The sequence below is a fragment of the Delphinus delphis genome, chromosome 3, assembly GCF_949987515.2.
Source record: "Delphinus delphis chromosome 3, mDelDel1.2, whole genome shotgun sequence".
Taxonomy (NCBI): Eukaryota; Metazoa; Chordata; class Mammalia; order Artiodactyla; family Delphinidae; genus Delphinus; species Delphinus delphis.
The window spans coordinates 31,785,620-31,802,506 of NC_082685.1; the positions used below are offsets into that span (position 1 = coordinate 31,785,620).

The 16,887-nt window shown below is 34.5% G+C and overlaps 1 long non-coding RNA gene across 1 annotated transcript in view; it reads right to left on the minus strand.

The window, feature by feature from the left end:
• LOC132421964 (uncharacterized) overlaps nucleotides 1–16,887 on the minus strand; it is a 208,045-nt gene that overhangs the window by 102,050 nt on the left and 89,108 nt on the right. The window lies entirely within an intron of this gene.

The window sequence follows — 16,887 nt, forward strand, 5'->3', positions numbered from 1 at the left end:
TGAATGAGGATCACTCAACAGAGAAGAAAAACACCGCTAAGTTTCACTGGAAGTGGAAATGAGTTCAGTTTCGTCTTATACCGCTTTTAAAATAAACATGTTTTTCTTCTTGAAATTCCTCTTGAATAGGTTTTACACATACAAATAATAAAGATATATCCAGGTATCATCATATGTTTCTGCTTATCTTTTCATAAAATTAACACTTAAAACCCAATTTGTGTGCATGTGTGTGTTTCAAGGAAAGTCCCAGCAACTAAATATAAATGGCAAAGCTATAACACAGGTGTAAGAAACCAATCATTCCTACGTACCTTCTGTACAAGAAGCCAGTCAGCAATTGGGCCAACAAAAAATAAAGAGGATTGCAGGGGGGAAACAGAATCATTCTCCAAGTGGACATTATCTGAACGACGGCACCAGATGGAAATTACTTTTTCCCACATAAAAACAAGATAAATTTTGATAATATTCTTTTACATTTTAAAGTGCAACATTACTCAGACTCCCCATCAAGGGCATAGTGAGCAAGTTAGCATTGTGTTACAGAATGGAAGCAGAAACGGTACAGTTTCTCAATGAGAAAATAATAAGATAAAATCCAGATAAAAAGCTACTATGAATTTTTTATATAAATATATATTTTATATAAATATTTATCTATTTATCAGAAGGTCAGAATGAGAGTTACAGAAGGTCAACATTTGTAAAGACAGTAGAGAAGGCATCTTCAAAGAAGGATTACCAGGGCTCATTGCAACTCTACCTTTATTAGCCATGAAATCTTGTGTTACTATAACCTTGTTTTGCCTCAGTTTCCACATCTGTAAATGGATATTGTAATAACAGGTCATCCCTCATAGGACTGACGAAAGGATTAAAATGAAATAATCCATGTGAACAGAGCATATACAATAATTTATGGTTGTCATTAAATAACTTTTAGCTGCCATTATTAGGCAGTTTTCAAGGAGATGTTCAGAAATTTACCGAAGAAATTAAAACTCATGTTAACCCAGCATTAATATGCCCATCTGTATTCACCTGCCTGTCAAAGACTTGCTTACTAAATAAGATAATCCATTTATCAGACCGCTCTAATTAATAAGAACACAGCTCCTCTCCCTGTGCTCTTTTATCAAATATATGACATTAGTGGCAAAATGACATGACAGTGATATAAAAATTACAACATTAACAGGCTCTGAATAAATAAAACCCGAAGCAAAATCTTTCCTGATGCCAAGAATACAATAGCTGAGATGCGGATGGATATTTCAGAACTGAGTGTAGAACAGTAAATCATACAATACTGGCAGAACACTAGAGATGATACTTTTTCAAAATAAAACTATGAAATATTGGTGGGGACATTCAGCTCTGATGTTTCATTGTGAATGACACAGCAAGTCTAGTAAAGTAGCTGATTTATTGCAAACCTTATCACATTTTAAAGGGAGATGTTTCCACTGATTCTCTTTAGCCACTACAGAAACTGTGCCACTGTATGCCAGAAGAGGGTTTGATCTTTACTCAAGCAAAAATCAATTTCTTCTACATACGGAAATTCAGCCTTTACTCCTTTGAATATAAAGTTTTCAACATATGCACTATTACCAGTATATGTTCATGTTAAAAAAGCGAATCAATTTTTATAATCAATGGTTACAGTTTCTTGTGTTATGGAGAAATACGGTTCTGTTCTGTTTAATACCATTCTTTCCACCGCATACACCTGCCTTCCCTAAATTGACAAAGGGCACTAGTTCCCTCTCATTTCTCTTGAGACAGAACCATGACGTATTCCATAGAAAAGGGGGATGGGGCAGGGAGGTGTGGGAAACTTGGTCATTTCTCCAACTGTATCTTTGACTACTGGACTCCCAAATACCTCCGCTTAGGCATCTGGTTTTGCAGTCACTAAGAAAAATAGCTACATTAGCTTTCACTTGTAGCCCTCTTTCTGACTGATGGAACCATGTTGGGCTAACAACACAAGCATGTTAATAAATATTCCCCGTTTTTCTTCCCAAGAACCCACACACACATTTTCCTCTTTAGATTCATTTTTCTTGTCCTTGCTCCGCATCGCATCATGCATCTATATGAGTTCACACAAATACATTTTTTATTGTCCAATATTAAGACTTTGATTCTCATTTTGGGACCTCCATTAAATAAATAATGGTCCTTCAAAAATAAACTAATAGACTTTCATTTCCATTTTGGTAGCAACCTGATTTCTTTGAAAAATTGATAGAAAGTAACTACAAATGTATATAACCTTTGCTTTAAGGCAGGTGTCCCCAACTCCTGGCCATGGACTGGCACCGGTCCGTGGCCTGTTAAAAACCCGCGCCATGGGGGCTTCCCTGGTGGCGCAGTGGTTGAGAGTCCGCCTGCCAATGCAGGGGACGCAGGTTCGTGCCCCAGTCTGGGAAGATCCCACATACCGCGGAGTGGCTGGGCCCGTGAGCCATGGCCGCTGAGCCTGCGCGTACGGAGCCTGTGCTCCGCAACGGGAGAGGCCACAACAGTGAGAGGCCCGCGTACCGCAAAAAAAAAAACACAAAAAACCCCCCCAGCCCCCACCCCCCGCCGAGCCGCACAGCAGGAAGTGAGCGGGCAAGCGAGCGAAGCTTCATATGCCGCTCCCCATCGCTTGCATTACCACCTGAACCATCGCCCCACCCCTCCCGTGGAAACTGGTCTTCCGCAAAACTGGTCCCTGGTGCCAAAAAGACTGCGGACCGCAGCTTAAGGTATTAGCTACTTATTGGATGTACCTCATAGATATCCTGCTTCAATTTCCATAAAAGAATAATGCATAGACAATTAAGTAATTTTCTAATTGGTTTTGCAACATTTGACAATCATGACAATATAATAAATTAACTATCAAATAATACAGTATTAAACCTTCAAAAAATCACACATCACTGCAATCATAAATTATTTCTAATCTTTTTAAATATTGATTTTTAATCTCTTAATATAAATTCAAAGAGATTTTGATGAAAGAAATGACGTTTCAACAATCCAGTTTAGGAACTATTAATTTAAACAGTGTCAGTGACATGACAGATATTCAGAAATTTTATTTTTTATATTTTTAATTTTGATTTTGGAAGGTAGCTATTACCTATGTTACTGATTTTCAGTCTTTCAGCACCAAGGCTCCTTAGAAAAACTGTCATAGTAACCTCAAATATAAAGATACATTTTAAAGTTGAAATCTGTTCTGTAAGTGTCACTATTGGTCATAACACTAACTCATTCCTAAGATATGTGACAGAATTCAGCGTATCTCTTCCTGAAAATTATTTGTCTTCTATTTTCTTATTTTGCCAGTTTCTGGAATTCAGATGCATTTTGTCTATCAGTTTGCTATTCTTATTTGTTTTCCTATTGTTCTTTTTCACCCTTACAAGATTCCCCTACTTTAATTAAATGTGGATATTTAATATTTACTCAAAAGGGAAAATGTAGAGACTCAAAAAAGATATTGAGGCAACAACAGTTTTCTCTTCATTAATATAACTCCTAACCTGATGATTCTGCTAATCTTTTGTAGAATGTTGTAAAGCCTTTATTAGTATTTCAATTATTTTTACATTAGAGAGAGAGGGAATAAAGGAGAGAATATGAAAAATAAGATTCAATTAAAAATTGAGTTTAGAAAGTCAACTAACAGATCATCCCCAAACTGCATGGACTATTACTGTTGAAAAATACTAACCTTCATAAATACAATATTTAGCTAGAATTTCAGAAAGTCCTATTAGTTATAAAAATGCAAAGCAGTTCCTAGGAAGCCTTAACCTGGCAGGGTTTTATCCAAAATCCTTTTTAGGATAACAGTTCTTTCACAACTGTGGCAATTTAAAATGACTCAGGTATTATGTTTATATGCTCTGGACAGACAAATGAGCTTTTAAAGTACCCCCTTCTAATGAAAACATCCCCTCTTCCTCACCCTCTTGAACTTTTTATCCTCTTGACATCTATACAAATCCTTAGGATAAGATCATGCTACCTTAATATAAATGGTGAGTTTATATAACATCATCAAACTGCTGTGCCCACTTATCCAGATAGTTTTGCATATGAAATTTATAAAGCATTTATGCAGCTCAGAGTAAATTCTAGATTAGCTAAGTTCTATTTTCCTTACCCTCATCCCTCAATCATGATTGACTGATATCAAAATAGTCCTGTATGTCCAAATACATAGAAAACACTAAAAGGAATCAAATATTTTAAAAACAGCTTTATAATGAACTGTTATGTCTATAATTACTGCAATAAAATACACATGCTATACTTTTCATATATTACATATTAAAAATAATACAGAAAAAATCAATGCATTAATTTTATATTTTTTCATAATGATATATAAAACAATTCATAAGATCTGCCTAAGAAAGCATTATCCAAAAACAAATTCATTTTTGAACAAAAATATTTGCTGTTTTTCTTATTCTCTCTCAAATGTGCCTTTGTTCTTGTTTTGTTTCAAGGTTAAATTGTGTCTTTGCTAAAACTAAAATTACATAAAACATAATGCTGTCCACCTAATTTAGACTACATTTGCCTCTTCAATGTATGAATAGCAAACATTTTGGAGATGATAGGAACTAGAAAACTCTCCTGAACACCATGAACTTTCTTGCTGGAAAACAGCATGGGCTACATACATACACCATATTATTTCTGAAATATTCATGGATCACAAGTATATCTTTCCTAGAAGATTAAGGCAACCATATTCTATTTCTCCACTATTAAAATCTTATCTCCATTTTTTCCTATTTCACTTTGTAATAAACATCTGACCATAATTTTTGTCATTAGACATGAAAATTTAAGGGAAGAATGAGAAAATCAGAAGTGAACTGTAAATGTGCCACTAACAGCACAATTCAGAATGAGTGCCATGGCGGAAGGGTCAGGTATCCTGAAGTTTGGCAAGTTTTGTCATTTTCTATTTTCTCTTATAATGCCCCCGATAACAAGAATATATAATGATTACTGTTGACCCTTGAACAACTGGGGTTGAACTGTGTGGGTCCACTTACACAATAGTAAATACTACAGTACTACAGTTCAACCATGCTTGGTTGGTTGAATCCGCACATATGGAGGTACTGTAGATACAGAGGGCTGACTATAAATTATATGCAGAACTTTGACTGTGTGAAGGATCAGTGTCCCTAAGTCCCACGTTGCTCAAGGGTAAACTGTATTTCTGTAGTTTCAAAAATCTCCTTTATTCTTTTTTTTTAAATGGCTTTGTATTTTTTTAACTTTTTAATTTATACTGGAGTATAGTTGAGTAACAATGTTGTGTTAGTTTCAGGTTTACAGCAAAGTGATTCAGTTATACATACACATATATCTATTCTTTTAAAAATTATTTTCCCATTTAGGTTGTTATATAATCTCCTTTATTCTTATCCATACATTTTTTAAAACCACTTGAAGAGGAGGATCTGAAACTTGAACTAGATCGTTTCTTGTTAGTATATGTCCTTAAGTTAAGGTTAATTGTGCATCTTGCTAACTGAGCCATGATACATCAGCCATCAACCTGAGGGGGGAAAAAAATAATCCTACCACTAATTTAATGGCATATTCTGTCCCACCCTTGATTATATAGCTAGTTTAGATTGTTTTAGTCAATTCATTCAAGAAGATTGATTATTTCTGGATGGAATTAAGTACTTTAAGTTGTTGTACATCAAGAGTTGTTGTTTTTTTTTTTTTAAGATAAATATGCAAAATGGGAATTCCCCAACAAGAGTTGAGAATGTTGCATTTCACAAGCTTATTTGACCTCAGTTCCATTTACTAGAGGGAACTTGATATCATCTTGATTTAGCATCTACAGTTTCATGTGGCTCAATATGGTGACTTGTTGGAAGAGACCATATGATACACTGTAACACTGTACAATCTGGAAACATGCTTCCTGGGTTCAGATTCCAGCTCTCTCACCTCCTATCTCTGAGGCCTCGGGCCAGGTATTTTATCCTCTCTGTTCCTCAGATTCCCTTCTGGCTAAATGGGGAGAGTATTTGATACCATTTTAGTACCTACCTCATAGGGTTGTTTTGTGTTACAGTACCTACTTCATAGGGTTAATGAAATGAGTTCACTAATTCAGTAAATTAGATACTGTGCTTAGGTACTGATCTCTATTTGGCACACCATAAACGCTACATGAATGTTAGCTATTATTACTGGGCATTACTTACTTTTAGCTTCTTTAAATAAAATCTTTTCAAGTTAGAGGTATTTTTTTCTTTATAATTGCTGCTGAAGTTATCTGTCAATGTTGATGCAGTTTAAAAAAACAATTATTATGATGCTTATATCCAGACATCTTAGTACTAATGGACTACAGCTCCGTAATTGTGGACTCAATTATTTCAAAACCTTATAAACATAAAATGCTAGACTACTTGTTTCTTTTGTCACTCTCCATGTTATTTAAGACCTCTCTGTCATTATTAATAACAATAAATGACAATAAATTTGCATTTTTGCTAATGAATGTTTGTATTAAAAAGTTTCTTTGTATTATATAATTAATCATTTTATTTTTCTCTTTGAACTGTCAACACTTGTGGAGCCTTTATAGTTTCTTCCAACTTGAGACTCAATTTCTGCTATTTTCCCCCATGCTTGCTTAGTTTCTTGTTCTCAAATAACTGATAAGTTTGACATGCCCTATTTAAAATTATGCAGGGATTTCCATATTTTTCTAATGCATGATATAATGCTAAAATATAAAAATGCCATGTCAGTTGCTCTCCACAGAAAGTGTTCTCTCTGTAGAAAAGAATATTCCCTTCAATATTTTGAAATACAGTTACTCCAGAAAATTTAACAGTACATTAATGTTGTGGAGATAGCTTATAAAATAGATTCTCACAAGAAGAGCAACAGCGACTGCATTTCTTGAGGATGAATGAGTTGTTGTAGTCGTGCACATAACACAAAATTACTTTAACCCCAACCAGTATAAAAGAATTAAACATTTTAGCAGCCTCATCACATTGGGCAATGTGTTGCCTATATTTAAAAAAATCAATTAAACAAAAAGTAGGAGAATAATATATTTCCTTTATAACGAGAGATATTTCTCAGAGCATCTTATTTCTTTTTTGAGAACTCTATTTTTCTAACTTTTTAAGATCTACTTCATGGAAAAGGGAAAACACATACATATGTATTTATACTCCTTCACATATTTATACACATATATATTTAATATATATTATATCCTTTAGTGCCGTGAACATGATGCAGTATTAAATTAAATGCCTTTTTTAATCAAAATTGCACAGAAATATACTTAAAAGAGAGTTCATCACAGTTTTGTTTTTAATATCAAAATATTGGAAGTAGTCTAACTGCTCAACAACAGGAGCTCACACAAATTAAGATAAATCCACACAATGAAAGAATAAGCAACCATCAAAAGCACGTTGAATAAAAATATTTTGTAATTCTTTAAATCTTATTAGATTACACAAACAGCATATGTGTATGTTCATATATACATATGAACATTTTAGTATAGTTTTAGATGTAGACAGAGACACTGTTACAGATATGTAAATATAAAATATTTCAAGCCAAGTGCTTTTTATACACTGTACCAGGAGATAGAAAACTGAAGCTAAGGGAAGTTAATTAATTAGCTCAAGGTTATACATCTAAGTTAGGATTCAACTTATGTGTGTCTGCTCTCTTGAGCAATATGTTAAACTCCCTACTTGTGGAATAAGAAAAAGTTATAATAAGGGATCATAATTGCTATTTTTAAATAGAATAACTTAAACATATATTGTAAAGGAAAGAACAAATCTATAACAAAGCTCAATATTTCTCCTGATGGATACTAGTGTAAATAAAGAATTACTTAACTAGAGGAATAGTTGGGCTTATTTTCTTACATCCTTATAGATTTTATGAAGAACTCACACTTTTAAGTTCTTCTTACTGCATGCTTCATCAATATCACATATTATATATTTTTATCTTATATTATTTCATTATTTCCAGTTTCTTAGTCATTTGGGACAAGAGTGCAACTTGTAACCAAGTAACTTTTAGTTTTAAGCAATTTTGCTACATTGGATACTGATGTCACAGCTTTTAATTCTGGCATTAAATAAAAATAGAATCCTTGGGGGGCTTCCCTGGTGGCGCAGTGGTTGAGAGTCCGCCTGCCGATGCAGGGGACACGGGTTCGTGCCCTGGTCCGGGAAGATCCCACATGCCGCGGAGCGGCTGGGCCCGTGAGCCATGGCCACTGAGCCTGCACGTCCGGAGCCTGTGCTCCACAACGGGAGAGGCCACAACAGTGAGAGGCCCCCGTACCACAAAAAAAAAAAAAAAAAAAAAAGAAAAAAAAAAATAGAATCCTTGGTCTGCAGGGTTTTTTCTAACTAATTAATTAATTTTTGGCTGTGTTGGGTCTTCGTTGCTGCTCGCGGGCTTTCTCTAGTTGTGGCAAGCGGAGGCTACTCTTCGTTGTGGTGCGTGGGCTTCTGACTGCGGTGGCTTCTCTTGTCGTGGAGCACAGGCTCTAGGCACGTGGGCTTCAGTAGTTGTGGCACACGGGCTCAGTAGCTGTGGCTCGCGGTCTCTAGAGCACAGGCTCAGTAGTTGTGGCACATGGGCTTAGATGCTCCACGGCATGTGGGATCTTCCCAGACCAGGGCTCGAACCTGTGTCCCCTGCATTGGCAGGTGGATTCTTAATCACTGTGCCACCGGGGAAGTCCATTGGTCTGCAGTTTTGAAATGCATATTTGCACAAATGCACCACTCAGGTGGTGGGTGTTGATAATGGGGGATGAAAGAAAGAAAAAAACAAAAAGAAGAAGGAAGGGAAGGGAAAGGAAGAAAAAAAAGAAGGAAGGGAAGGAGTTGAAAGTAGTTAAACACAGTAAGTGTTCAGACTCTGGAAAAAAGTGCCCCTGGATAAACAAAATGTGATCTATGCATACAACAGTATATTACTCAGTCATAAAAAGCAATAAAGTACCAATTCATGCTACATTGTGGGTGAACTTTGAAAACATGATGCTAAGTGAAAGAAGCCAAACACACAAGGCCATGTATAACATGATTCCATTTATATAAAATATCTAAAATAAGTTAATACATAGAGACAGAAAGCAAATTGTGGTTGCTAGTGGCTGGGGGAGGGAGGGTATGGAAATAGATTTCAAAATGAATACAGGATTTTCTTTGGGGTGATGAAAATATTTTGGAATTAAACAGAGGTTGTGGTTGTACAACATTGTGAATGTACTAAATGCCACTGAATCGTAAACTTTAATTTTATGTTATATGAACTTTACCTCAACAAAAAAATAAATAAATAAGAAAAGAAGTGCAGATTTAGTGCACAATTCATTGTAAAAATATAATCTTAAAAAATAATATGCTATATAGTGGGTCATATGTGCCTGCAGACCTGTAAATATGCAAGTATAAAAGTTGACCAAAATTTGCAACGGGCAAAAAAAGAGTAACAGCAAAAATAAATGAATAAAAAAGTAATTTAGCAAGTTTAATCTTGTGTTTCATTTCTCTATTTTACTATTAGTATTACTGTTCATTATTGCTTCTATCTTCACTGTTGCCTAACAACAAATGACAACAAATGTGCACTACTATATGTATGAGTTTCATAAATTTTGCAGAGCTTAGCATGCAGAAAGGCTGGTATACTGAAAACTATGATAGAAAAGTCTCACTTTCACAAAATATACTTGACAAAATAATATTAAAAGAATAAAACGGATGAATGGGCTTATTTTTTTATTCCTGCTTTGAACACTATTCTTCTTTGATGACTTATGCTTGGGAAGGTCTTAAGTGATTCATAGAAGTTGTTCTTACCATAGAATAGCTTTATTACACAGAATATTTTCTAAGTTTCCCATTACTGCCATGTGAATAAAATATAACTGTTTTTTTGAGAAAATGTATTAAATATGTTTTTTAAAAAAGGATCACAAACCCAAATTCTTACAGAGGTAAAGCAGGTGTCTTAAATGAGTGAAGAATGATTGCTACAGAGGAGAGGTAGGGAAAGGAATGCAGTGGAAGGTGCCAGTACCCATTTAAAGGAAGCTGCTACAATCCACTTCTGGTCAATATTTGCCACATGGAAATGGAACACAGGCCCACTTCAGTCACATCTTCAGATTATTCAGGAGAAGACAGATATTCTCATTTTATATGAAATCAGTCAGTTTTTAAATATTGACAAGTAATTCGGTTTTTTTTAACATTGTAAAAAACACACAAAATGTATCTGTGAGATGAATGTGTCCAGGGAATTGCTGTTTATGTTAAAAAAAAAAGATTCAGTACCAATTTCCAAGGACACTCCATCCAGCAGGGTTTAAGTCAGTGTTCTACCATAGCAATTATTTTTTAAACTTAAATCCACAGATAGGCTAAAACCAAGTATTAGCACTTATCTGTATAACAGGGTACATTTAAAAGAAAAGAAATATCAACTGTTTGAGAATTAGTCCAGGAAAATATGATTGCAGCACGTCATATGAACAAAGCCATATACAAAGGTGACCAGGAGGAGTTTGGTTAGAAAGCAACTGAAATGGAAACAAATTGACCTCAAGGGTAATGGATAATTTTAAAAGAATAGTTATTTGTTGATGCAGTGCTTTGAGTTGAGAAATTTTTGATACATATTAGATAGGTTAAAAGGGGAGGGGAGAGGCTAGCAAATATCTATATACCAGTTATGATACTATGTAGATTAAGTCTGCTCTTATTATATATTATTTTATCATGAAGTGAACCTATCAACACAACAAAAAGTCCACCTACTGAATGGAAGGAGATATTTGCAAATGATATATCCCACAAGGGGTTAATATCCAAAATATACAAAGAACTCATACAACTCAACATCAAAAAGCAAACAATCCAATTTAAAAAATAGGCAGAGAATCTGAATAGGCAGTTTTCCAAAAAAGGCATACAGATGGCCAACAGGCATATGAAAAGATGCTCCCTAATCACCAGGGAAATGCACATCAAAACCACAGTGAGATACTACCTCACACTTGTCAGAATGGCTATTATCAAAAAGACAACAAATAACAAGTGTTGATGAGGATGTGGAGAAAAGGGAACCCTCATGCACTGTTGATGAGAATGTAAATTGGTGCAGCCGCTAGAGAAAACAGTATGGAGAATCACCAAAAAATTAAATTAGAACTACTATATGATCCAGCAATTCTACTCCTGGGTATTTATTCAAAGAAAATGAAAAGACTAATTAGAAAAGATACATGCACCCCTATGTTAATTGCAGCATTATTTACAATAGCCAAGATATGGAAACAACTGAAGGGCACCTCAATAGGTGAATGGATAAAGAAAATGTGATATATATATATATATATATATATATATATATATATATATATATACACACACACACACACACACAATGGAACATTACTCAGCCATAAAAAAGAAAGAAATCTTGCCATCTGTGACAATATGAATGGGCCTAGAGGGTATTATGCAAAGTGAAATAAATCAGACTGAGAAAGACAAATACTGAATGATTTCACTTATATGTGGAATCTAAAAACTAAAATAAATGAACAAATATAACAAAACAGAAACAGAGTCATAGATACAGAGAACAAACAGGTGGTTGCCAGAGAGGAGGGAGGGAGGGGGGATGAAAGAAATAGATGAGGGAGATGAAGAGGTACAAACTTCCAGGTGCAAAATAAATGAGTCATGGGTATGAAATGTGCAGTGTGGGGAATAAATAATAACTGTGTATTATCTTTGTATGGTGACATACGATAACTAGACTTATCATGGTGATCATTTTGAAATGTATAGAAATATCAAATCACTATGTGGTGTAATAGGAACTAACATTGTGTTGTAGGTCAATTATACTTCAAAAACAAACAAATTCATAGAAAAAGAGATCAGATGTGTGGTTACCAGAGATGGGGGGTGGGGGGAGGGGGAACGGGATGAAGGCAGTCAAAAGGTACAAACTTGCAGTTATAAGATAAATAAGTACTAGGGATATAATGTATAACATGACAAATATAATTAATACTGCCATATGTCAGCAGTCCCCAACCTTTTTGGCACCAGGGACCAGTTTTGTGAAAGACAATTTTCCCATAGACCAGGGAGGGGTAGGGATCGTTTGGGGATGATTCAAGCACATTACATTTATTGTGCACTTTATTTCTATTATTATTACATTGTAATATATAATGAAATAATTATACAACTCACCATTATGCAGGATCAGTGAGAGCCCTGAGCTTGTTTTCATTTGCCACTCACTGATAAGGTTCTGATATAAGTCTGCAAGCAACTGATTTATTACAGTCTCTGTGAAGTCAAACATCTCTACTAATGATAATCTGTATTTGCAGCCACTCCCCAGCGCTAGCATCACCGCCTCAGCTCCACCTCAGATCACTGGCATTAGATTCTCATAAGGAGCGCACAACCTAGATCCCTTGCGTGCGCAGTTCATGGTAGGGTTCGTGCTCCTATGAGAATCTAATGCCGCAGCTGATCTGACAGGAGGCAGAGCTCAGGCAGTGGGGAGCGGCTGTAAATACAGATGAAGCTTTGATTGCTCATCTGCTGCTCATCTCCTGCTGTGTGGCCCGTAGCCCAGGGACTGGGGACCCCTGCCATATGTTATATATGAAAGTTGTTAAGACAGTAAATCCTAAGAGCTCCCATCACAAGGAAAAATATGGTTTCTATCTCTTTAATTTTGTATCTACATGAGATGATGGATGCTCATTAAATGTATTGTGCTAATCATTTCATGATGTATGTAAGTCAATTAATTATGCTGTACATCTTAGATGTATGCAATGCTGGATGTCAACTATATCTCAATAAAACTGGAAGAAAAAAAATTGTTTGCTCAGAACGACATTTTGCTTAAATACTAAAAGTGTGTCTTTTATCTTCATAGGTGATTCTGAACGTTTGTTATAAGAAACTACACTTGTTAAAATGTTTGCTGTAGAAACATGTTTGTGCTCACTTGAAAGTTGTAAACTATGTTTACCATAGTAGGTTGATTTTATCCACAAACAGTTTGGGTAGTTAATTCATTAACATCTCTGATCTAGCTTTCATTAACTTTAACTCAACCTGTATAAAGATACTGTGGATTTTTTTTTTAATTAGGAGCATAGCTAATGGCATACTTCCTCTTTTAGATAAATATTAGCAAAATATAACGCTTAACAAAATAGCTTTAAAGCACAATACTTAATCCCCATTTGTCACTGTACCTAAAAGGCTGATATGCACTAAACATGTAATGAAATAATTTAAACATTTCAAACAGAATCCTGACTAGTCAGACAAAGGTATGGTGTCAAGATGATGGGGTATAACAACAACACTAAATTAAATACTGGTAAAATATTCCTTAAATATTATACTCAATTCTGACAAATTTTAAGACAACATTAAATAGTAAGAAGTGTGTTCCTAGAGACTTACTCCCTTCCTTCCTCCCTCCCTTTCTTCCTTCCTTACTCACTTCCTCCCTCCTTCTAGTTATTTCTTTCTTTTCTTTTCTCATGGCATCACTTTGAAAATCTATTCTCCTTTCCCAACCGTACACAGAAAAATATGATCAGCTCTGGCCAAAATATGGTACCCTCCTAGCTTTGCCTTGTGCTCTGATTTTCAACAAGATACTTAATCTCTATGCCATAGTTTTCTCAGCTATAAATGGGGATAAGAGTTCTTTGATCATAGAAGCTAATTTATTCTTAACAACAATTCTATGATCAAAGAACTACTCTTATTCCCATCATACATATGTCATATATTTATATATATACACATATAAATACATATGATTTATTTATATATATACATGTAAAAGTACTTGAATTATAATAAAGGTGCAAAGTACACTATCTATTATTATTATCATTGCTATTAATTTCATTTACTATTATTATCATATTGCTTTTGTGACCTATAGGTAGACAATTGGAACTTCTAATAATTATTAGATTATTCACAAAGGAAACTGGTTCTTAGAAAACTTGCTAAGTTACCACACTGAACATACTCAAAGATGAATAGTGGAATTGACGGACTATATTTTTTTAGGTGTTCAATGAAGAACTGTTTAATTTCTAAGTAAATATGAACTCTACCAGGACAAAGAGCTCTTCAGTGTTGTTATCCAGATAAGCTGATCCAGAGATTATGTTTTCATTTATATGGTGATGACTGTGACATGTCCCAGGTAACTCTGTAAGACTGGGGGCTAAGGAGTTCAGTGGTGATATTCATTAACAAAGTCATCAAAAAATCATAGATATTAAATAATGGCAAAAAATTAAATATACATTTTGAGATATAGTATTGGACACAGTTTCAATTTAACAATGGATATTTCATCTTGTTTATTCTCTGTATAGTTTTCCAAAAATGCATTTGAGATTGCTTAATTTTACAATTATAGTTATAACAAACATGACAATGTAGAAAACTATATGCAACTTTTGGGAAATAGTTTTTACAAACACTTATCTTCTGAATTAGTTTAAATACTCCTGCAGGTTGATGAGCAGCTGTAACATATTACAGTCCATCACCCTAATTCACCTCTCTAAAATCTCCAAATTGAGGCTTCCCCTTTGTTCCATTTCCCTTGGCTTCCTGTGCAATGTGACACTATACGTATTTTGGTGTGATTTTACTCATTTGGAGTTTGGGGGAAGCAGGGAGTGAGAGAATTGGTACACAATTTGATCTATACAATGTTCTGCACCTCCCCAGAGATGCTATCAGAGATCTTTCTTCTTTATTTTCTTTCATTGCACCTGACTTTAACATGGTTATTGAACTCTTTCTTCCCAGTAGGTGGTATAGGTTTTACACAGGCATTCAACAAGGTCTTCCTCCATGCCAAGGAGATCATCAGATTGAATTCAGAGTCCTCCTTCCAATGGATTCAGAAAACATCAAAGCATAGGTGTTTCTATTACAACCAACAATACTTTATATTTTAATAAATATTCTCAAACATGGAACAATTTTAATAAAATTAAATTAGTACTTAAGGAATTTTTATTTCAAATATTATATCACACTGATTCATTGAGTGACCACTGTGGAAAAAAATGTAACCTAACAAATTTAAGCTCTTTTCCTATGGGGAGTCTGAGAGAACTATAATTAGGAGGATTAAAAGTTATGATTTTTTAAGTATGAGATGTAATTGAAAATAATGTAATTATTAAGTAAAATCGAGAGAACAAGTTTCTTCCCTTTACTTTCACTTCATTCTGCTTTGTCCTTGTCCCAATGCTACCGTATTAGACTGAGGGACAAAGGAGAAGACAAGCAAAAAGATGCAATAGACTAAATATTCTATCCATGAGGATCAGAATCTATACTACACAGCAGCATTCAAAGACTACAGGGCAGTGCTTCTAAGACTTCTGTGAAAAACCACCAGCTTGTTTTTAAAAATGACTTGTCAGTTGCAGAGTGATATTTTTGTAAATAAGTAAATTAAGAGAAAAGTTATCACACATGAATATCACAACAATGTCAACATGCTATAAAAGGTTCCAAACAGACACTCTTAATTTCTTTATCATCTCATTGCAGATCAGCAATAAACAGTTCTCAGATTGGCACCAGTTAATGGATCACATCTGAGTAGGGAACATGAATATTTAAGAAATAACTTCTGCTAATGAAGGCTTCATGTTCCATAATTAGTTTAAAAAAACTCTCCTTGGAGAAAAATCTTCCATACTGAAAAAATAAACCAATTGATATTCACATATACAATGACTATATCACAAAAAGTAACACAACATTTTCTTGCTCACAAAAATATATGAAACTTAAAAAAAGTGATTGCCTGACTCTCATCTATATATTTTGTATTTGGGCAAATGATCCTGGAGAGGCTAAAACAGTTTTCTGAATTTGAATCCAGATTTTTGATAATTCATCAGACCCCCTAGGATTTTTTTCTGTTCTTCATTTCACTGACTACTGACTCTAGAAAAGTCACCCGTAAGCTGATTATGGTGTTCTCATTATACTACAAAATTTCTTCAGCTTCTACCCAGAGCCTCCACCCTCTGCCCATGAAGTAAAATGATTAAATGACTGGCATTCAGAGGCAAGTTTACTGATGAAAAAATTATTCAGTTTCGAGTTTTCAAACCAACCAACGCTAATCAAAATCTACTTAAAGTCCAAAAAAAAAAAAAAAAAAGATAAATTATCAAGGTTTTCCCCTCGATTCTATGGTCCCCCGTAGTTTGAATGTTCATGCTAAATCAATGAACTTTTAAAATTATTATTATTATTATTTCACAGTTATTTCTGATTTTTAAAAAACAAGAATTATGGACTGAGATCTTTCAAAAGACATTTGCTTTTGATCACATATAATCTGAATACTGAAAAAGAAAGACAAAATACGTGTTTAAAATACAAAATGCCTTTAAAAGATTCTTAGAGGTTATTGTAATAAAATATTTCTTATAGTTGGTACCAGGAAAGGAACTCCTCTTACATTAAAACAAAATTCATAATAGGGGAGTTCAAAATGTAGTCTGCTAAATGGTAGCTGTATTTACATCAGTAAGAGAACTAGTGACCTGATCAGTAGGTCCCAAGAAAGACGAAATTACACCACAAATGCCATAATGCTCACTTTCCATTACACATTGTGTTGGTTCATTCATTTCAATGCTACACAAGGAAGCAGATGCAGGGAAAAGAACATCAGAACATTGACCAAAGGGAACTCTTAGACTTG